The sequence below is a fragment of the Pinus tabuliformis genome, chromosome Q, assembly GCF_031772625.1.
Source record: "Pinus tabuliformis cultivar Carrire ecotype Pingquan chromosome Q, CPIR1, whole genome shotgun sequence".
NCBI lineage: Eukaryota > Viridiplantae > Streptophyta > Pinopsida > Pinales > Pinaceae > Pinus > Pinus tabuliformis.
Window position 1 is genome coordinate 609,383,614 of NC_142296.1, and position 24,189 is coordinate 609,407,802.

The 24,189-nt window shown below is 37.3% G+C and overlaps 1 long non-coding RNA gene across 1 annotated transcript in view; it reads right to left on the minus strand.

Moving 5' to 3' along the window:
• Positions 1-576: 576 nt before the first annotated feature.
• Positions 577-24,189, minus strand: part of LOC149220914 (uncharacterized) — an 80,512-nt gene continuing 56,899 nt past the window's right edge. The window contains exons 2-3 of the long non-coding RNA XR_016248781.1: positions 1,978-2,061; positions 577-832 (exon numbers count right to left, since the gene is read on the minus strand). This is a non-coding gene — a long non-coding RNA (uncharacterized LOC149220914). The remainder of the gene's footprint in view (positions 833-1,977; positions 2,062-24,189) is intronic.

Sequence of the window (24,189 nt, forward strand, 5' to 3'; positions counted from 1 at the left end):
ATAAATAAAATAAGATGCTTTTGTAAGATGTATCATCTATCAAACAACTTCGCTTATTAGAACTTATTTCTAATAGTAAATTTGAATACATCAAATTTCATTATTTAAGAAGCCAATAAACTACTTATTTATTTAATTTCTAAGCAGTGATAAAAGAAATAACACAAAACCTGAAAATTTCAAAACTCAATAAGATAATTCATTTTCAACATCTTATATAAGTCCTATATAAGAATTGTGATAATTTTGAAGATTAAAGATAAAATACTTATTTATTTAATTTCTAAGCAGTGATAAAAGAAATAACACAAAACACACAACGTGAAAAATTCAAAACTCAATATGATAATTCATTTTCAACATCTTATATAAGTCTTATATAAGAATTATGATAATTTTGAAGATTAAAGACAAAATAGATATTCATATTTTTAGGTTTCTAACATAAAAACTCAACTTATCCAAACAAACACTTGATAAATAAAATAAAATAAAATAAAAAATGATAACCATTAAAAGTAACTTAATCCTAAGGAAAAAAAATAGTATTAATGCTAATCTTTTATATTACCTTATGTTAAATTGTAATTTACAAAAACTATGTACATATTTATTTAATTAATATTACTTACCTCAATATCTAATCGAATAATTTCCAAATTTTCTTTTAAAATAAAAAACAAAACAAAACGTTTGAAGATTGATGAACCACTGCATATATGGAAACTAGTATATAAAAAGAGCATTAATTTCTAAAACCCCCACAATGGCCATTTTGTGTTCTTTGACACTAAGCATCAATAGTGGAAACCCCACTAAATTTGTAATATTCCTGTCAAAATAAAACACATATATTAATAATACAGAAACTTGCCCAGAAAGGCAGCACTTTGAGCTTTGCAAACTGAATCTCTTCAACAAAACGTGAATATAAAAAATGAAACACTAAACAGGGTTTTGGTTTTATCTACAGTAAAAGTTATAATTCCAGCATAATATGACTGAGAATAGGATAAACAAAACTATAGCCTTCTCTTGCAACTTGTTCTTCCCTACGCAACATAACATACCAAAGAGTGATGGATCCAGGCGTCAATTTGTTCCCAAAACAATTGTTTTTCCCATGACATCCACACTGCATAGAGTTAATATCTTATTTTTCCCATGACATCCACACTGCATAGAGTTAATATCTTATTGACAATGATAATTGGTATGTTTGTTTTCCACTCAACAAAACAAGTGATTCATCCATGCTACCCATTACAATTACTATAGCAAACAAGTTTTTAGCATAGAAATTTGTGCATAAGAATTAATCAGCGAATCATTGAAATGTGTCTTATGTATTTCATTCCAAGCAGGGATAAATGCAAATTGGCATACCAAGGTCCAAAACAAAGTAGTTGTCTTTTCTTACAAAACAATTTTCTCAACACCAATGCCATAATCATAAACCAATTATTATGGGCAGCAATTTGCTTCCAAAGGAAGGTGAGCATGCCTCGCGCCAAAAACAGAGCACCGATTTCATACCCAAAAATTCCATTTCTTCCCAAGAATTTCATGCAAGAAAGATGAATTTGGAGCAAACAGATTCTAACAACATTCTACCCATGCAAATGATCTGTTGACACCAAATCCATGACACAAATTGAGCATAAAGGTGGGTTATATGCTAAAAAACAATACAAAGAATGCAAAGTTAGGCTGTTTTCTATGCATACAAATTAAATTTAGCTTAAACAAAAAGAAGGGAGAATGTCAATCCTAGGCATAACACAAACCAGTGGTTCGAGCTTGGTTTCAACACATGCATGAATAAATCATCCACAAAATTGGTTCAAAAAAGCACGCCACTACAACTTTGAACAAAGTTTGCAATTCACTACAAATTACCCGTGACGGGTAGACATAATCAATGAAAACACCAATAAAAACAAAGGTATTTTACCAAGGTGGAAAATACCCCTTTACCTTCAAGGTTCAAGCTATCTCAACGCTTCTACCACTGAGTACATGAGCATGTGATTTCTCTTCTTGATTGTACATTCATAAACCCTGCAACTTTTTCCAAATACTTGTTTCAATGTATGTTCTAACATGTTTAAGGAATAAGATTTTATTCCAGTAAATCATAAATGTGTTCACAAGAAATCATATCTTATCATGTAATTGAGACAAAAATTCCATACAGGTTAGCAGTGACATTGTCATTACATTCACATTCCCGAAAACAAATTCCATCCATAAACCACAAGCCGTGGATCCAAATTTTTCATTTATACACATCTGTTATTAAACAGTATTTCAAATATTCAAGGAATGCATAAACGAGAACATATATATTTATAACTGAAAAGAGAATTCACTCCAACTAAATAGTATGTTCAAATCCCCAACCTTGCAACTATTATTGAGCCAATAAGGTTCCACTCCACCATACAAATGGAAAACTATTTCCTAGAGATCCTTGAACTATGTGGATTCGTAATCAGGGGTAGAAACAACAATAAATCAATAAAATATGAGCGGGTGGTGGGGATTCCATCCACTAGCCTTGATAGGGAGGCTTTTCAACTCTAATAAGGATATCATAAATAATACTTGAACTATGTGGATTCGTAATCAGGGGTAGAAACAACAATAAATCAATAAAATATGAGCGGGTGGTGGGGATTCCATCCACTAGCCTTGATAGGGAGGCTTTTCAACTCTAATAAGGATATCATAAATAATAATTTGGAGTTGATCAAACTCTCAAATGCCAATTGTCAATTCATAACTAGAGGTTTCCTTCATCAAATCAATCTCACCATAAGCACTCATTCTAGCAAGTAGTTTAGTGCATAATGCCTCGGATCCCCCAAACCTTGGGGAGGCTATATTATTTATAGGCTACCTCACCCCCTATGTAAAATTAGTATTTTCTTAATTTTTAAATTCGTAAATTATCATGCATCTCGGTAACATGGTGAAAATATCTAGTTTTTATAATTTCTAATTATAAATCATTCATCGCCCCCTAGGTGTCAACCTGGGGATTTTCCCCATTTTAATTTTCAGTAAGTTAATTCCCCATTTTCATAAAAATATTAGTATTTTTAAGTCATCATAAAAAGTGGCTATGTTACAACCCCAACTAGGACACACAAATTTACTTTCATGCATCCCCAAATTTCGTGAAGGTGCAATCCTATTCGGGGAATAAGGATTATGCACACTTATTATGCCCCTCACCCACTAAACATGTTCGTAAGGTAACCTACCTCCCACATTGGGGAATCCTCTAGGTAGGATGGCCTTGCACCTATACTTGGTTCCCTTAGATCATACATATCTTGTTAGAAACTTTCTACCTCTATCTCGAAATTGTGTAAGCAATCCTAGAACCTCTACCCCTCCATCATCAACATGACCTGAAAACCTCTTAGTTGCATCCCACATCCATATGATGAATCCCTATGTCCTCCATATGCACAAACACACATCAAGTTAATCTAAATAAACATCCATGATAGCTCATAAATGTTGAAGAATGTAAAGAGGTTCGGTCTTCATAATTGTATTTGAGTCATAATGAAATGTATTTATCAAAAAAAACGAAAAGAAATTTTTATTATTATTATTATGACTTATTAAAGCATGGGTTTCATGCTTGGGTCATCATGTTTTAGGTCAAAGTCCCATTGAGGACTTCTAGGTTTTATATTAAGTCATTAGAGTCATTGTCTATTTAATGAGACCCTTCTTGTTCTTTTGAATCATGTAAAAAGAATTATTATTGAGTAAAATAAGTCATTTGTCACCTCCACACCAAGTCGGCCCTTACCTGATCAAGTCGGCCTACATAAGGGTAATTCGAACTCCATAAAAGGCTATATATAGAAGTGTAGTTCGATTCATTTGGAGCATCACTCACACAAGTTCGATATTCAAGAGGAGGCAGAAGAATACAAAATTGCAGAAGAAATGGAAGGAGATTTGTTGAAGAAGGAAATCGAAGTTTCTGGGTTGTCTCTCTCTCTCTCACACGTGTGGATTTACTGGGCTCTTTACTAGAAGGTCTAAGTGTTGCTTCAATGTCGATTTTTTGCTACTGCATCTAGGTCGAAATTTTGTTGCTACTTCTAGGTCGAAATTCTGTTGCTACTAGGTCGAAGTTGCTACTGGATCGAAAATTTGCTTTTGCATCAAGGTCGAAGTTGTTACTGGAAGGTTATCATTTGTAAAAGAAGGGAAGGGATGACTTGTTGATTGGAGGAAGTCTATGTCTAGGTCAAGGAGTCTTGGATCATCTCGTGAAACTATTAAAGGAAGAGTTGTTGATTGGGTTTTCCCCTAGATAGGGGTTTTGCCCTGGTTGTCCGCCTACATCTAGTGTTTTTGATCTTCGTGTTATGGTTATTAGTAATTGCTTGACGAACTAAGTTGAAAGAAGAACACGAGAAACTTAATAAGAATATAGAATATCACAAGTAATTATCAACATAAAGAAAATCTTTCTGCCTTTCTAATTTTCCAATATGGTTTCAAAGCTAAAGTGAAGAAGAAATAAAAAGGTAGCCTAAAGATCTAATGAAAAGAGAATAAAGAGTTTTAAGACGTTTGAATAAGGGTCATCAAGGAAAAGGATCATATAAGAAGTCAAGCCTACTATCTTCAAGAACAATGTCTAACTCAATGAAGGGAGAAAACAAATTAGAAGGAGCATCTAATTACAGGGCACAAAAAAAGAGGATAGATCTCATCCTCAAGAAGAATAAAGTCTTGGATCTAGTCAAAGGAAAAGTAAATTATTCACAATCAAGAATCTTGGTCAAATTGCAAGTCTTAAGAATGAACTAAGAACTATAAAGATGACAAAGGAAGACAATGTAGCATCCTTTTTTGTAAGGATAGCTAGAATCAAAGATGAACTCCAAGAAATAGATGAGATAGTACATAAAAAGGAGCTTGTAATCACTACATTTCTAGGATTACCAACATCTTGGAGTGCCCTTTCATTAGGTCTCACCAATTGGAAGGAAACTCCTACATTTGAACAATTATGGAATGCATGTAGTCAAGAAGAAGTCAGAATTTCATTAGTAAGCAACAAAGAGAATGAAGAGGAGAAAATTTCAAATGCCTATTCTACTCATCACAAGAACAAAGGAACCTTCAAGAAGTCTGAAGGGCCTAGAAGGAAGGTAGACCTAGCCAAGATTGAATGCTACAATTGTCACAAGATGGGTCACTATAGAAGTGATTATCCTGAGAATCCGATAAATAAAAAGAGAAACAAGGATCAAGCAAATGTTGTCGAAGAAGGATCCCCAAAGAAGAACAAGACCAAAGAATTGAAAATAAAGGACTTCTACTACTAAGTCCCTCTACTATAATTTTTTGAATTGTTTTTTTGTGTATTTTGATTTTTAGTACTTATAGGTTTAACATGCTTAATTGTTTTGTTAAAGTTATAGGTATCACTCGAGATTGGATTAAGAGGGAGCCCTCACCATTTTTCCAAAGATTAGCATCTTACTCCTTGTATTATCTTTTATATTTGGTTTTCCTTTTCCTATCTAAATGTGTTTGTATTAGATGCTAATAACATTTCTTTTCATATTTTCCTTGTTTAGGAAAAGCTTGTTGATATGCTTAAGGGCTATGAAGAAGACCTCACAAGACAAAGCATGATAGAAGTTCTATTGGAATTGATGTCTTATAAGGTTTGTCTAACAATTCAAAGGTATGTTTTAGATCATAAGTTTTGTTCTCTTCATGATAAAGGTATATTCATTCATTCCAATAAATCTACATTGCATTACTAACAAGTGTTATGTCTAGGACCTTTGAATCTTAAAGATTCCTATTTGGGTGATTAATCATTAAATTAAATCTACCCTCATTAAAATCATCATGTTTGTGGAACCATAAAAGGTTCTCTATAAAACCCTAACCTAAGGGTATGTCAATGATAATGTGAAAACCCTAGTCTACTTAGGGTTACTAATGAAATCTAGAAAATACTATTCTTTTGATGTTTGGGGTTTTGATGGTAATGTCATGTTTGGAGTTTTAGTATTGTTATGGAAACCCTAGTCTTTTAGGGTTGGATGGTAATGTATTCCTAGACCTTGAGGCTTTGGTAAATTAGGGTTTATAAGAAAAACCCTTATATATCGAGAGTATGCTTCTAGGAATGAAACCCTAGGTATATGTTTGTCCAAAACCCTGGCCTAATCAAGATTGTTACATGTCTGACTTTAAATGTATTGATATTTGTGTCTTGGGCTTACCTAATGGATATTGATTATGAAATCCTAGATATGTATATGTACTAACCTAATTGTTGATGCTCATAGTATGTAAATTCTGGGGTTTGTGACTAAGCCCTAATTGTTGATGCTCATAGTATGTAAATTCTAGGGTTTGTGACTAAGCCCCAATAGACGTTTGATATTATAGGATATGATGATATTGTTTCCATTATGATGATAAAATCTAGTGTTTACAACAAACCCTAGTAGAAGTTGGTCATATTGTTGAAACCTTAGATTGTGTTGTGCTTGGTTTTACTTATTAAGGCTTAGTGTCTAGAAGACAGAATCTAGGGTTTGCATTAAATCCTAGTAGAAACCTAACATATGAATTCTAAAGTTGTTGGATGCATTATAGAACTATACTTGTTTGAATTTCTTCTAGGGTTTGCAATATATTATAGTAGAGTATGTCATATCTCTAGAAGAAATATTGAGGCCCTAGATATAATGAGACTGATATCTTGATTGAGTTACTGATGTGATCTAGGGGTTATAACCTAACTTGAGCAAGAAGTTGAGGTTTAAAAGTATGTGTCTCTTGTTGATTATGAGACTAACTAAGTTTAGGTATTTGATGTCTAAAGTCTAATACTTCCATGATTCTAATATAGTTAAGTTCATGCTTCTATATATGTATTTGGTTGTACTTGCTATCTAAGTTGTGCAGGTACATAATCTTCAAGATGTTGAAGATATTCGTAAGTAAAGTTGATTTGATTGATAAGAATGATGAAGGAAGTTATATGAATGATGATGATCTAGATAACAAGGATTGAAGCCATGAAATATTCTTCGATATCATAGAAAGTAGTTGATCTCCCTAAGTTAAGAGGGAGCCTGGATAACAGAAAGAGTATATCTCCCAAGTTGAGAGGGAGGGCATATTATGGATACCTTGAAGAAGAAATTGGAGCATGTAAATTGAGGTGTCGCTGAAAGAAGGAAAGCAGGATCCAGTGGTAGAATATGTTGTTGCATGTGAAGTAGGAAAGAAAGTTGTATGATTGAGGAATCTTATGTCAAGATTTGTTTGGGAAGCCTCTAAGTCCTACTGTGATAAATTGTGAAGCAGGATCAAGATGTTAGAAGACCCCAAATTGGGGTTGTGATTGTTCAGGTAAATCTCTGGAAGTTTTGGAAGCATGCTTGATTTTACCAATCTATTTGATTGGGAGAGATTTGATGTGTTGAGGCATTGTGTGTAACTGAGAGGACATCTGTTCGGCCTTTGTGTTGAGGTCTAGTTCCCGAAATAGGGAGGGTGGCGTTGGTCATAGAGCTCTAACCTTGCATTACGCACCTAGTTCCCTGGGTTGATGGTTAGAAAGTAAGCCTGATGGTACCTAAAGAGGCTGAAAGCTTTAGTCCATCTTAGTCCCACCTGGATAGATTTCCCTGGTCAGGAATCTAGTTTGTGGCACTAATGTGCCTAAACTCTTCATGGTTCATGTGTTTTGAGACCTTCCATGTACTTGTATATATATGAATACCTCCCTAGTTAAGAGGGAGTGTTGAAGAATGTAACTAGGTTCGGTCTTCATAATTGTATTTGAGTCGTAATGAAATGTATTTATCAAAAGAATGAAAAAGAAGTTATTATTATTATTATTATTATGACTTATTAAAGCATGGATTTCATGCTTTGGTCATCATGTTTTAGGTCGAAGTCCCCATTGAGGACTTCCAGGTTTTATATTAAGTCATTAGATTAATTGTCCATTTAATGAGACCCTTCTTGGGCTTTTGAATCATGTAAAAATAATTATTATTGAGTAAAATATGTCATTTGTCACCTCCACACCAAGTCGACCCTTACTTGATCAAGTCGGCCTACATAAGGGTAATTTGAACTCCAGAAAAATGATATTTATAGAAGTGCAGTTCGATTCATTTGAAGCATCACTCACACAAGTTCGATATTCAAGAGGAGGCAAAAGAATACGAAATTGCAGAAGAAATAGAAGGAGATTTGTTGGAGAAGGAAATCGAAGTTTCTGGGTTGTCTCTCTCACACGTGTGGATTTACTGGGCTATTTACTGGAAGGTCGAAGTGTTGCATCAAGGTCGAGTTTTTGTTGCAACATCTAGGTCGAAATTTTGTTGTTGCTTCTAGGTCAAAGTGTTGCTGCTTCTAGGTCGAAGTGTTGCTTCTACTAGGCCAAAGTTGCTACTGGGTCAAAGATCTGTTGTTGCTACTAGGTCGAAGTTGCAACTGGGTCGAAGATCTGATGTTGCATCAAGGTCGAAGTTGTTGCTGGAAGGTTATCATCTATAGAAGAAGGGAAGGGCTGACTTGGTGATTAGAGGAAGTCTGTGTCTAGGTCAAGGAGTCTTGGATCATCTCGTGAAACTATTAAAGGAAGAGTTGTTGACTGGGTTTTCCCCTAGATAGGGGTTTTGCCTTAGCTGTCCACCTACATCTAGTGTCTTTGATCTTCGTGTTATGGTTATTGGTAATTGCTTGATGAACTAAGTTAAAAGAAGAACACAAGAAAGTTATTAAGAATATAAGAATATCACAAGTAATTAACAACATAAAGAAAATCTCTCTTTTTTATTTTCCAACAATAAATAGATTGATCAAAGGAAATGTTACTAATATGAAGGTTCATCTATTAACTACATCTTGGAGTCTTCCTCAAATAGTCATTTATACATGTTTAATTCAACTAAGTGATCAATTTCCTATCATTAGTATGACCTCTACCAACATGCATAAAATATCCATAGCATCATAGAATTTTAGATCAAAATATTCAACTCCAATGAGGCTCATTTATCCTTAAGACCCCTTATACTATCATTAGTATGACCTCTACCAACATGCATAAAATAGCCATAGCATCATAGAATTTTATATCAAAAGATTCAACTCCAATGAAGCTCACAAATCCACAACTCCTTCAAAGAGTTTCTTGTGTGTTTGGCCAACCTGCCACATCCTGCACCTACTTAATTGCATTATCAATTCCTAGAATTGATTCATAATCATAGCAATATCACATGATCAAGTTACAAGATTAGCACAATCAGCTAAACCATTATCCACCTCATAGACTCATTTCATCACAACCACATATAATATTTCATCATACATGTAAATCAAATCAGTATCATTATATACATACCAAACCATTTCCCAATCAAAGAACACTAGTGAGATTCGTATTCAACAAAACAACGTGTATCCATCCATATAACAATATGCACAAGATTAACAATCATGCATAGAAATTATAACATGTATCAATCTCCAAGGCCTCAAGATAACACAATAATCAGCCCAACCACTAATTGTCAACCTCCAAGTCAACCACAAGATCAAGACTGAGAAAAATAAGGCATTACAAGTACTGAATATAATATTTTCACGATATCCTCGAGTGGGTTGCCTTATGTAAGGTACATAGTCACCTAATGCCTGATTAGGGTTGTGGATTTTATATAGACCTGACCTTCAAGTTTAATTATGAAGATGGGGCTAGCAAAAATTCATTTTTCTTTGATCTCCTCAAAACTTAATTCTAATACCACCTTCGTCTTTTATTTGTCAAGAGATTTCCAATGATATAAAGCTCATCCAAAACGGAGTTCTAGATAAGAAATTATGTCCCTTAAAGGTTGGCCCTCGATGCCAACTCACACTTCATGCTTCCATGTTGCCCCACATCAGTCGTTCATGTGGCGAACTTGGCCAACTTGGCACATCCACCATCAATCCCCAAGCTAATTTGTCAACAAGTTACAACAGAGTTCGAACTAGACTTGCCCAACCCGATAGTGGGCCATCAATTGACAGTCCCCAACCACATCAATTGTAGCCTGTCTAGTGGCCCCTTGGCATGCCCTCATGCGGAGACATGGAAATAGTCGATGGTTGACAGTGGATACGTAACCACCCCATGGCCAATCTACCAATGGGCCAGTGGCTAACACCCAATATCCACTTTTCGATGGACTGATGGCCCAATAGCCACATCACTATCAATGTCGCTTCCGCTTGGAAACCACCTCAACGATGCTACACACATTGATTCCATGTCACCTTTCCACCTCATCTGGCCACATCAGTGCCATGCCATCTCCACATCAATGCCACGCCATCTCCATGCCAGTGCCATGTCAGCTTCATGTCAACACCATGTCAACTCCACATCATTTCTATGCCAGAGCCATGTCAAATGCCACATCAACATGTACCACATCAAGGCCCTTATTAGGGCTAGTAGTATCAAGAGGAAAGTCTCGATAGGAGGGTTAAAATCTCTTGATGACCTGATACCAGACTTCCCATTAAATAAAGAACGTTGCATGTTCTAATAGCATTGAGGGGGTTTATGCCAGATGGACTCCAATGCGTTCTCCCAATCACCAAAAGCCAAAAGGCCAACCTCCAACATACCTCCAACATGCCGACACTTCAATTACTTGCCAAACTCCTGTTGAAATTGTAACTAGGTTCGGTCTTCATAATTATTGTACTTGGATTAATATGTATTTCATATAAAAACAAAACGAAAATTTACTTTTATTATCAAGCATGTTCTTCATGCTTTATTTTTTATCAAAAGAAAAAGTCAAAGGGCATGTTCTTCGTGACCCTATAAAAGAAGAAAATTTGAATTTTTGTAAGCATTATTTGTTCCTCCATGTTGCCAAGTCGTCCCTCTAAGATGACAAGTCGTCCTACCCAAGAGTTGTGTCTCTTCGAATGTGGAAACAACCATATATTGGCACCAATCCCTCATCATTTCGGAAACCATTCAGATCTCCTTCCAAAGAATATATCTCGGGTATATGGCATGGAATGTGAGCCACATTAGATGAGGTTTTTGTGGCATCTCCTCCATGTATAAATACAAATTGCAGGAGGCACAAGATTTATGTGATGCAAGTTGTAGAAAGCCCACAATACCTTTGTGATGTGAGTTGCAGGGAAAAGCATAATATCTTTGTGATGTGAACTACAAGAAAACACTAATATATTTGTATAATGCAAGCTACAAGAAGACCATCACTCTTGTAAAGTGTAAGTTATCTATCTCTGTTAGACAAAGCATCTAAAGGATAGGATTGACGAGTTTCCCCCTTATGGGGTATGGCTTGGCTTGAAGCCTAGTTTTTGGTGTCGCTTGTCTCTCATGCATTATGTTCTCTATATTTTTGTTAATGTGTAATTGCTTGATGACATAATTAAGCAAGTAAATACTAATAAAAGACTGCATATCAGTCACAAGTAATTACCATGATATATAAATTCTATCATCTCTATGAATTTCGACAACTCTTGGTTCTTTGTTTTTGATAAGTGACAGAGATGTTGGGTTATGTTTGCTTCAATACTTCACACTGACTTCTAGTTGATGTGTCACCCAACGACCAAAACCCAATAGCCCATTAGACAAATACTTCATCCTCATGGGTTTAGGCCCTCTCCCAGTTAAGATGTTGGTCACAACCCTCTTGTTGACCATATGACCAAGTGCTAAGGCCAAGGCTCTGAACCCCAAATTCCTCTCTGGCTCAAAAAAAGGAAAATCCCCAAAATTTCATTTAGTCCAAAACCAAAGGGGTCAATCCCCGAATTTCTCCTTGGCAAGGCATGCTGGTAAAGGGAACTTGTAACCTATTCCAAGAATTGAAAAAACTTTGACAGTGCACTAAATCTGCTTAGAAGACTTTCGATACAAAGATCTCCACCTCACCGCATAAGCGTCCAAGATCCTCCATTCCAAAATCCTTTGTTAGGCCTCTCTTCTAGGAAGCCTATGAGGTCACTATACACAGTTTTCCTCTTATGAGATCTTCAAGCCTCTTATCCCAACTAGGGAAAACCATCCAACTGCTCAACATCCCAAGCAAATATACATCCAGGCTGCTAAGTCCTTTTGGCCTCGTAAAGGCCAAACACCTTCACTTCAAGGCCACTTGAGCTCTTAATTAGAATTTCTACCAACTCAAGAGTACTTCAATGAACTCTACTTCACTTACCATCAGATACTCTAAGAAGACTATTTCCCGTAAGTCTCTCTTTTTTTATTCAATCAAAACTTTTGTTCTCATCTCTAAGCCCATATCATCCACAAGGCTCTCTGATCACTTTAGTAGGGCTAGGACTTCCCTACTCTATCTGATGACAAACCATGGACATTTACCATGATTAGGATTGAAAGTGTATAAACCCCATGCTTAAGGTGAACCATTACTTCCTGTCCATAAACATGAAAAACACAATACAAGAGAACAAGAAAGGCTCACTAATAGGCATATGACTATTATACAATCATTACAACCATATCTTCTAATTCAGAGCATGAAAAAGTATTACACAAGTCATCACAACCATTTAGCAGACATACACAAAATGTGCACATTTAATCAATTATCATTCCTTTCTTATTAACATTGTTTACATTACAAAGATGAAGTCCACAAGGGCACTTATATGATCAAAATCCTATCCTTTCTATGTTTAATGAAGGGTGAGCCACATTCCACCCCACAAAAGGCTCAACTACACTGCAATCTTTCTTGTAGTCGGACACCACCAAGTCGGCAACATTATCCAAGATTTCAGCAATTGTTCCAAACTTTAAACTTCTATTCCACTGCTCAGTGATTTTCTCTAGTTCCTTTCTTAAGGAAACAATTTCAGGTTCCAGGTTCACAGAATTTTCTTCATTTTATTTAGTTGGCTTCTCACCACATCTTTTATCCTTTTTGTCTCTTCTAGTTGAGTCCTCACAATGATAATTATTTTCCCTGTTTCATCAATATCATGATCCTTCTTTTCATATTTCTACAATTTCTCCTTTCACTTTTTGTTTTTCCCCTCAACCTGTCTATTTCTTCCAAGGCACTTACGATTTTTACATCAAGATTCACTACCCAATTTGGGTCTTCTTCATCATAGTATATTTTCCTCTTTTTTGCCTATAAGTCTTTCTTTTATTGTTATGTTCCTCTTCATCATCAATGTCGTCCCTTTTTGCATATGGACATTTAGTAGAAAAATGTCCTACTCTACCACAATTAAAACATTTGAAGGGTAACTTACCTTTGTATTTGCCAATTCCTCTTTTTATCTTTCTCACAAATTGTGCTTCTTTTGTATTTGTTTCATGGCTAGAACAATCACAATATTTGTGTCCTTTGTCTTCTTTGATGCCTTGAAAGCTACTTACTTCTATAGCGACTTTTCTTTTTCTTTGCTCATTTCATATGCAATGAGAATCCCATGCAACTCATCCATCGTTAGTTTCTCCATATCCTTCATTTCTTCAATGGAAAAGACCTTGGCATCAAATCTTCAGGGAGCGACCTTAGCTTCTTTCGTACAATCATTGATTCTTCAACCTTCTCACCAAGTCCTCTGATGATGTTGACAATTTCATCCACACGAAGGAAATAGGCTGCAACATTTTCTTCGTCTTTCATTTTCAAACTCTTGAACTATCTTCTATGAATTTAGAGCTTTGTCTTCTTCACCTTGTCATTGCCTTCATAGATATCTTGAATCTTGTCCAAAATTTCTTTTGTCGATTCACAATACAACACCTTGACAAATTTTGATTCCAATAAACCACACAAGATAGAATTCATAGCTTTTGCATTATATTCACTAGCCTTCTTCCCAACCATATCTATCGGAGGAGTTTTTGGGGTTGTATAACCAATCATGATTGATTTCAAAATATCAAACCCAAGATCCATTGATAAGTCTACATCTTTACACTCCAAAACGCATAGTTTGTTTCATCAAATAGTGGGGCCCTGTTTGTGGAGAAACCTTCTTGATTGGCCATGTGTGCTCCCAAAATCTACCTTATAGTGGTTACACTGTATTCAAAGGAACATGCAATGATACCAATTGTTGAGCACACACTTATACTTTGGGGGACAGGGGATGTGAATCAGTATAAGACAATTTTTACTTATTAAAACATTCATGAACCATAAGAAAACAATCACATATGAGATAAATTAGTTGTTAAACATGGAACACAAGACTTACATGGAAACCATTTCAAGAGAAAACCACAATAGTTCTTTTTATAATTCTTTGTAGGCACAAGCATACTATTACAAATATTTGTGGACACCAACCATTTAGAGATACCAATCTCCACTAGAGACACCAATCCCCACTGCTGCAAATATTTATAGGCACCAACCTGCTGGAGACACCAATACCCATCACTAAACATATTCATAGGCACTAACCTACTGCAAACACCAATCCCCACTGCTGCAAATATTGCTAGGTACTAAACTACTAGAAACACCAATCCCCATTGCTACAAATATTCATAGGCACTAACTTACTTCACTAAGTCTACTTGCTACTTTTGCCTTCACTAGGTTTGCTCGTTGCTTCTGCCTTCAACAAGTCTACTCATTGCTTCTGCTTTCACTAAGTCTGCTTACTGCTTTTGACTTAACTAGGTCTACTTGTTGCTTCTGCCTTTACCAAGTTTGCATCTCCCAAAACTTGTTTTTTTTGCCTTTTCCGAAGAGAAAACTTCTAAAGCATGCCATGTATCCAATATTGCAAATATGATTCTGAGATTTTTACCTAAGGTAATTATGTATGTCTCCTCGAATCTCAAGAAAATCCATAGTGTGAAAAGTCCCAAAAAAGAAATTACAACAAAAATTCCAAGCTAACCTATTTGAAATTAATTTTAGGATCATACCAAAACCCTAACTTACACAAGGCATATCTCTGAAAGTATAGTGAACCAAAGTTTCAAATTTATATTTGAGGTATTGTTATATGTTTCCACACGTCTCTAAAAATTTCACAATCTAAAACACCCCAGAAAACAAGTTATACCGAAAATGTCAAACTGCCCTATTGGAAGCTAATTTTGAGACTCTTCAAAAACCCTAACTTCCACAGGGCATATCTCTGAAATTATAGCGAACCAAAGTCTGAAATTATTACCATAGGCACCTAGCAATCTCTCCTCTATCTCCTCAATATTTCATAGTCTAAAACATCTCAAAAAATAAGTTATAGCAAAAATGCCAAACTAACATGTTTGAAGCAAATTTGAGGAGCATTCACAAGCCCTAACTTCCATGGGGAATATTGTTAGATTTCTTTAGAACCCAATAAACTAATTTGCAATTTCTAAGTGTAAAAACCCATAAATATAAACAATTTATATTCTAGAAACTTAAATCACAACCACATTGAGTTTTGTAACTTAATATGCATAGTGTTTAAAATACATCATAAGGCAAACATATCAACCATAGAACACAACTTACAAGATATACCCAGGAAACCCCAACTCCAAGGAAAACATGCAACGTTGTGTGTATTTTATTATTCTTCTACAACAAAAGATTTTCTTTTGAGAATCACAACAAGGGAGAAAATTCCTAGTTTATCACAAAAATACTCGTCCACTCTCCAGCTAAATTGATTCCCTTCCTGCACACTAGATCTTCGAAATTTTTGTGCATACCAGCAACCCAATCCACACATGCGAATAGACCTCTGCATTGGGCTATAAAGACTTGGCCCTCACTCAATTTCTTCTCCTTGGATGTTAAGTTTTGTGATCTACTAAAACCCTTGCTCTTCCTTTGCTACTCTCTCACACTTGCTTGTGCTCAATTTACTTACCACCAACTCGCTCTATCTCCTCTTATAATTTCAACCTCAACCCTAATCTCCTTATCAATCACTGAGATTAAATCATGATCAATGGTTGAGATTAAATCATTAGTTAACTTATGAACTTCTACTTTTTCCTAAGTATAACTTTAGGAAATAGCTAAATAAATTAAAATTTTGCTAAAGTGGCAGTCTTCTGTGTTTTTCTACTAGTCTTAGCACTTAGACAAGCAGAACACTTCTTCTCTATTCCAATTAACACTCCCTCTTAGAGAGGAAGGTGTTTTGCACTACACACAACTTTTCTCTGAGGTAAACAAATCTACTACCTGGCAATGCCTTGGTCAGAATGCATGTTGTCTTCTCCTCTGTTGGTACGTACTGGAGTGTAACGATACCTCTTTGAACAATATCTCTGATGTGGTGATAGCATATGTCAATGTGCTTAGAGCGATCATGAAACACTAGGTTTTCAGAGAACTTGATGCAACTCTGATTTTTACAGTGTATCACAGTAAGCTCCAACTCTATCCTTAACAAGCCTGTGAGAAGCTTTCTCAACCAAATAGCTTTACAACCTGCCAAACTAGTAGCCATGTACTCAGCCTCAGCTGAACTCAATGCGAATAATCTTTGCTTCCTGCTAAACCAAGAAACAATTGTTGATCCAACAATGAACACGCATACCGATGTGCTCTTCATCTCTGTGGAGCTCCCTTCTCAATCTGCATCAGCGAAGCCTTCAAGCCCCAACCCATCAACCTGTCTATACCACAATCCATGCTCTAATATCCCCTTGAGATATCGCAACACGTGCTTCGCAACAACCTAATGCACTCTGGTTAGCTCAACCAAAAATTGGCTCAAAGAGTTGACTGCAAAATATATATCTAGTCGTGTGTTAACCAAATACATTAGCAACCCAATCATTTGTAGGTAAAGTGTGGGATCTACTCGCTCTAATCTGGATGTATCCACCTTCCTCCAATTTGTGACTAGAGGTGTGGTCATTGGCATGTGATCCTACATGTGAAATTTCCTCAAAATCTGCAAAGTATCTTGCACTGTCCCACGAAGATCTCTCCATCACCCTACCAAACCTCGAGTCCAAGGAAATATTGCAACAGCCCCACATCCTTCATCTCAAACTCACCTACACAATCTCTCTTACACTCTTGGATGAGCTTATTTGCACCTGTCAAAATCAGGTCGTCCACATATAGCACTAGAATAAGCGGCTCACCTCTAACAACAATGTAGTAGAGGTTGGGGTCCGCTTCACTCTTGGTGAAGCCCAATCCCTGAAGGTAACTGTCTATCCAAGCATACCATGCCCACGGGGGCTGCTTGAACCCATATAAAGCTCTCCTAAGTTAGCATACATGTGTATCTCTACTGCATGTCTCAAATCCCTCTGGTGCTCAATGTAAATCTCCTCCTAAACAACCCATTGAGGAAGGTTGTCTTTGTGTCGATCTGGTGGATCCTCCACCCCATATGTGTTACAATAGTTGCAACCACCCTAACAGAGGAATACCTACCAACTAGGGCAAAGGTCTCATCATAGTCAACTCCCTCTATCCGCGAGAACCACTTGACCAAAAATCTTGCCTTGTACTTTTCAATATCCCATCAACTCCATGCTTGATCTTGTAGACTTAGTGAGAACCTATCACAAAATTGTCTTCTAGCCTTGGCACCACCTCCCAGACATTGTTCTTCATGATGGAGGCATACTCCTCCACCATGGCATCTTTCCACACCTATTGAGTGGTTTCCTCCTAATAACTAGAAGGCTCAACATCTATCAACTCAGTCATAAGTGCCATGTATCTTGTGTACCTTTGTGGTTATCTACTCTGTCAAACTAAAGTACTCGAAGCACCAACTTGCTCCTACGCTTCCTGGATCAACTGATCTACCCATCTCGCTCTCCTCCCTGTGCTACGAGTCACTGCCTGAGTGGGCCCAACTTGCTTTTCCATCTACATCTCCTTGTCCTCATCCTACCCACGCAGAACTGTAGTCTAAGGTACTGACTAAGCTTCCTTCTTGGGAGTTTGCTTCTCCATCTGCACAGTAGCCTACTCATGCTCTAAGGACTTTCTCAAAGCCTTATCCTCCTTAAACTTCACATCTCTCCTGATGACTGTCTTCCTGTGTGTTGGAATGTACACCCTATATGCCTTGGATGTTTCGTTGTAACCCATGAAGATACCCTTCTCTAATGTCAGCTCTAGCTTCTTCCTTTTCTCCTTTGGTACATGGCAATATACAAGGCTACCGAATATGCGGAAAAAAGACACATCTGGTTTCTTCCCTGAAAAAGCCTCTTCTAGTGTAGCTCACGCCAACACTCTATGTGGGCTTCGGTTCTGCAAGAATATTGTTGTATTGCATGCCTCAACCCAAAGGAACTTGGGCAACCCATAATCATTCAACATGTCTTTGGACGCTCCAATTATGGCCCTGTTCTTGCACTCTTCCACCCCGTTTTGTTGAGGATTATATGGTGTGTTCAACTTCCTCTTGATTCCCTCTTTAGCACACAACTCCTTAAATGCGTTCGAGGTGTATTCCCCACCGTTGTCTGACCTTAGCGCCTTGATCTTCCTGCTAGTAAGAGATGACTTGGCATACTTTCCAAGTGTGTAACCCTTACACACCTCATGTTGATCCACGTTGCACTATGGCAATCTTGTTGCTATCTCCTTAAGAATCTTCAGCACTCCATGGTGCAAATGTCCCATGCACCTATGCCATAACTCCCCAAGCTCGCTACCTGAGTCACGGCCTCCTCCGTTAGTTAGAGTTGCGGTTGTCTCAAACTGCAATATGTAAAGGCTCTCGTGCCTAGCCCCAATCTGCTTTGGCACCTTGGAGTATGAGGGTTTTATAAAAACCCTGCTGTGTTTGAAGGTCACCTCATACCCCTTATCCTCCAAAGTCGAAACTGAGATGAGGTTCTTTTTGAGCCCTAGTATGTAAGAACATCTCTGAGATATAGAGGGTTTCCAGAATCCCTCTCAAAATGAACTGTACCAATACCCTTGACCCTATACTTCCCATCGTCTCCCATCTCAATATCAAACTGCATGTCCTTCTCTAACAGTTTGTTGAAATACTTCTTGTTTCCTATCATATGACAAGACGCATCGTTGTCCACATACCATAAATTGGTGGCCATTGAACTTTCCATATAGGCAATGAGTGAGAACTCCTCAAAATGAGAGGAAAACTCATCTATCTCTGCAAAGGTTGCTACTTGGTCCTTTTTGGACCCTTTCTTCCTGTTAGGGCATTTAGTAGCGTAATGCCCAAACTGGTGGCATGAAAAACAATTGATCTTGCTAAGATCCTCTTTCTTCTTCTCACCCTCGGAACTCTGTTCTCCACCACAACTGCTCTTTTTTCCCTTGGACTTGGTCCCTTTGCTGGCTAGAGAAAAATTTTCTTCATCTTCCTCGCTTTTAACACGAGATTTAGCTTGAGCTTGTTTGTGAATCTCCTCTTGGACATGGTCACCCATAACCTCTCCCAATCTAGAAAGTCTTCTTGAGCACAACTTGGTGAAACCCAACAGAGAAAATTTCACCAGATCCTTATCTAAAACTGTCTCACTTGTTGTCGCCTCAAATGTACACCCAAGGTGCAACACACAGAATAGGGGTTCTCACTCTGGTCCCTACTCACTCCATTTAAGTTATCTCCTAAAAGTAGGCTAAGGGGGGTAGTCCCTCAAGGTGAAAGGATGAGAAACATGTTTAAAATCAACAAGTTTAGGAGATACAAATGAATATCCTAGCAACTTGATTTAGATTATATGGCAAGTAAGATTAATAAGCGCAAACAATTGGACTATTTGAGATATATCAGTGATAGACTAGTGCCTTAAAATTGAGAAATACTTGCACAACAAAGATCAATAAGTCAAGTTACCGGATAGACGAATGTTGCAAGGATGATATGCAAGATCTATCCTAGATTAAATGCAAGATCAAATCTAAATGTGAAACGCAAGATCTTGGTTGTTTTTTAATTAGATGCCTAATCTAGGTGAGAGCCTTCAACTCAATTGTTTTGAGGCAAGTCTCGCATAGGGTTGTAGAAATAAGTCCAGGGGAACGAGGCGAAGGCCTCATTAACGATACCTACCTTGGAGTTCTAACGACCGAAATGCCTCAGTTCGTACAAGGGATTGCCCACAAGAGAATTGCAAAGTCACCTATTTTAACCTCAGTGCAAGGGTCAAGCATCACAAATTGGGAGAGAAGGTGGCCCTAAATCTCTATCAACCAAGCTTATGCTTGGAGGTAAGCTTTAGTAAATGCACTTCTAGACTAGAATGAAGATGCAAATGATGACAAGATTAGTTTGCTTCAATGAGATACAATTATACTTCAATGCCTCAAACCACTTGTAACCAAGATCATCAAATGTTACTTCTCAACACAAGATTACAAGAATGCTAAATGCAATTAATGAAACACTTCAAGATTATTCAATGAAGCAATGATATTAAAGTGGTTTTAATGTGCTTATTAAAATTCCTCTTACACTTATAATGTAGCAATTAGGAACAAGAGAAACTTCAAGATTTTACAAGCACGATGAGATTGCTAACAATGATTAAACAATGCAATGCAACAAGAACTAATCATGCAATGATACATCTAACAAGAGAAAACACAAGAAATAAGGTTAGTGATCTAACAAGCTATCCTCAAGATAAGAGAGAAACCAATGCAATCTACTATCCAATACACTTCTTAGCACACAATGGTCAAAAGATGAATGCACCAAACCTTGAGAGATATTATTGTCAATTAGATCAGCCCACTGCCAACAAGAGATCAGTCACAAATGAAAAAACACAAGAGCTAGAACAACGATTAGGCCTTTGTAGTTAATGTGTGATGTCTTTAGGTGTTTTTAGGCTTATTATTGTTAGATTTTAATGTGATTAGACCACTTTATGCTTTACTTTAGATCTGATTGTTATGACAGTCAACAAATAGGCTATGGTGGGAAAAGGAACAAGGCCTCAAAGCCTTGCGGACTTCCTCCAACGAATGATACACCAAGTAAGGAACCCAAGAGCAATTGAAGTATGCAATATAACTCCTCCAAACTCAAATGCTAAACCTGCAACCACAAGTGTTAGCTTCAGAAATGACAAGATCAGACCTTCAAACCCTCACAACTAGGGCTAGAGAGGCCTTCTAGGCCTACGGCCAAGCCAAGATGAGTGCTATATCAAGTTTAAACCCTCAAAAATTGTTTTTGGACCCCAAACAACTAGCGAAACCCTTCCAAAACACCTGCAACCACAAAAATGTTAGCGAAAGACAATTTATGACAATGAATTAGCCCTCCAATTGCTTATGCCCAGGGCTAAAAGGCCTTTTAGGCCTTGCAGCTAAGGTGAAAAGGGCCTTTATGCCTTGCGGCTAAGGCTAGAAGGCTAGATTGATGGGTCAACAAGAGACCAATCTCACAATCCCTTTCTCAAATGAATGCTAGGCCTGCAAAACCAATGAATAGTCCTCAAAAAAACAAGTATCTCAAGCCTATATGGATCAGAAATTTGCAATGACAAACTTTCAATGAGAAAAACCACTTGAAACCCTCGCAAAAAAATGTGATTAAGCCTGCAACAAAGGTTAGACCAGAGAAGAAACAAATGCAATGAATTTGTGGTGCGTCCAACCCTTGTGGCTAGGCTAGAGGAGGCCTATTAGGCTTGCGATTAAGCCTAGTGAGCTTCAAAACCTGTGCGGCTACCTTCAACAAGCAATCAAGTCAGATTTAAGCCACGAAAATATGATTATATCCACAAATACTTTTCCACAAAACCTACACGTGATAAATCTTTGTGAAAACCCTGATTTTGCAGTGAAGTTAGCCCTTCTAGGGTTGCGACCTCCACAAAATGGAGGAGCGTTGAGAAATGGAGACTTGGGTATGATAGATCTAGGCCTCTAGAGGCTAGATCTATCCTCAAAACTTGAACGGCCTCTTCCAATCAACTGCATAGCTTCCTTGAAGTGTGATTCAGTGCCCAAATTGATCTTATGATGGAACACCTGCAAAATCACAAAGGCTAGGCTTCCTCCAATGCTTATAGAGAAAATTCAAATTTGAAAAATAAAACCCCGCTATCTCTTTACACTATGAAAATAAAATACAAAGGTTAGTTAAAAAAATTACAAAATTATTTTTAATATTCATAAAATAACAATTACAAGCTCTAATAAGCAAATATGTCCTTATTGCATAATGAAATTTGAAAATAATTTGAAGAAAATGAATTTTAATTTAATGCCATGGCCAAGTTGCTGCACACAAATCGTTAGATGAGCCTTTGAAAATGTAACACAATGGGTTGTTAAAACTCTTGTCTTGGGAGTTGGCTAGTCCAACTGAAGACTTACCCTCACACCCAAGATCTAAATATCAAATAATCTCTACACACTTGAAATGAAGTTATCAAGTCATAAGGGGTCAGATACACATTAAAACCCTCAAGATCTAGAGATACCTACTAGATCGAGTGAGCTATAATTATTTCCTAAACCCAGTACCTAATGCAAGATACCTCTGCAAATAGATAATGCAATTGATTGAAAATGAAATAACTTAGAAATTATATTCAATAGAGCATTAAAGCATGATTCAGAACAACATTACCACACAAGAAGCAGAAAAGGAACACCAGTAGAGCATTAGAGCGTGATTTAGAACAACATTAACACACAAGAAGCAAAAAAGGAACACGACCTCAAGATAAACCTCCAGAATTTTTCATTTTATTACTGCAAAATAAAATTAAATCCAGCAGCCTTACTCAAAACCAAGGGTTGCGGGGGAGCGCCCCTCCCCCTCCCTCGAATCCGCTCCTGAATTGCGCTCTGCTTGGGAGCGGATGGGGAGCGACCTCTAGAGCGATCGGGGAGTGATCGCTCCCAACTACTCCCTCCTTTAATTTTTTGCTCCCACCAGCGGAAAAGTCTGGTAGCGGACGAGGAGGGAGGGGGAGGAGAAAAAAGTTAAAAGGCCCTCCTCCCCTCCCATTATTCATCATTTTCATTTGTGAGAGAGCAAGAGAGAGCTTGGAGCTTGAGTTGAGGAGGGAGATTGAGGAATCTTGAGGAGCTTGCAAGGGAGATTGGAGCTTGGGATTGAAGACCAAAGAGGTAGGATCTACACTCTAATCTAGCATTTGTGTTTTTTATATGTTCATTAATAAATGAAAATTTTCTCTTCTCTCTTTCCCATTCCCATTCCTCCATTTTATTGCAGGTAAAAAACTTCAAACATCATGGCTATATGGCTTGGCATTCTCTTGTTGTTGGTTCCTTTTTTTGTTATTATGGTGTTGGAGAGTAGAAGAATGAGGGTTGATCATGATGAAGAGGATGAAGAAGTGGGTTTTAGTGGATTTGATGAAAACCCTAGAGAGGAGGAGTACCTTGGTGAGGAGGAAGAGGAGAGTGGAGATGAGGGCACAAAAACCAAACCAGACCAAACCCCATTGTGGAAATATGTTTCTAGGCCTAAAGGAGGGAAAGGGGGTGGAACCACTAAATTTACATGCCTCCATTGCAAAAACACTTACACGGGTTCATACACCTATGCCAGAAGACACCTCTGTGGGAAAAGGCCATGGGATGGAGATAAACAAATAGGAAGCAGAGCTTGTGTAAGTGTGTCAGCAACACAAAGAGCCAAATACATAAGGGAAGAGGAGGAAGCCCAATACAGATCTAAAATATCAAAGGGTGTCTTTGAACATAGCCCACAATCACATGCACAAAGAACTCCATCAGCATCCTCCCATGGCAGTGGATATGGAGGCACAAGAACAAACATCTCTTTAAGGCGTAGAACCATATCAGATTTCCTTGACAAAGGGTGTAGGAATGATGTGGATCCAAAAATTTACCGGTTTCTCTATGCATGTGGGATACCATTCAATGTTCTTCGCTCACCTTATTGGCATGAAATGGTTTCTACCATTAATAATACCCCGAAAGGATACAACAACCCTAGGTATGACAAGGCTAGAACTGTGGGACTTGATCACTAAAAGGAAAAAATAACACATTCTTTGAGTAAAATGACAAACTATTGGAATGAGCATGGGGTGTCCATTGTATCTAATGGATGGACAAATGTAAAAGGCAAGCTATTGATAAGTTTTCTTGCCGTGTTTGTTAATGGTACAATCTTCCTTTCAGCATATGATTACTC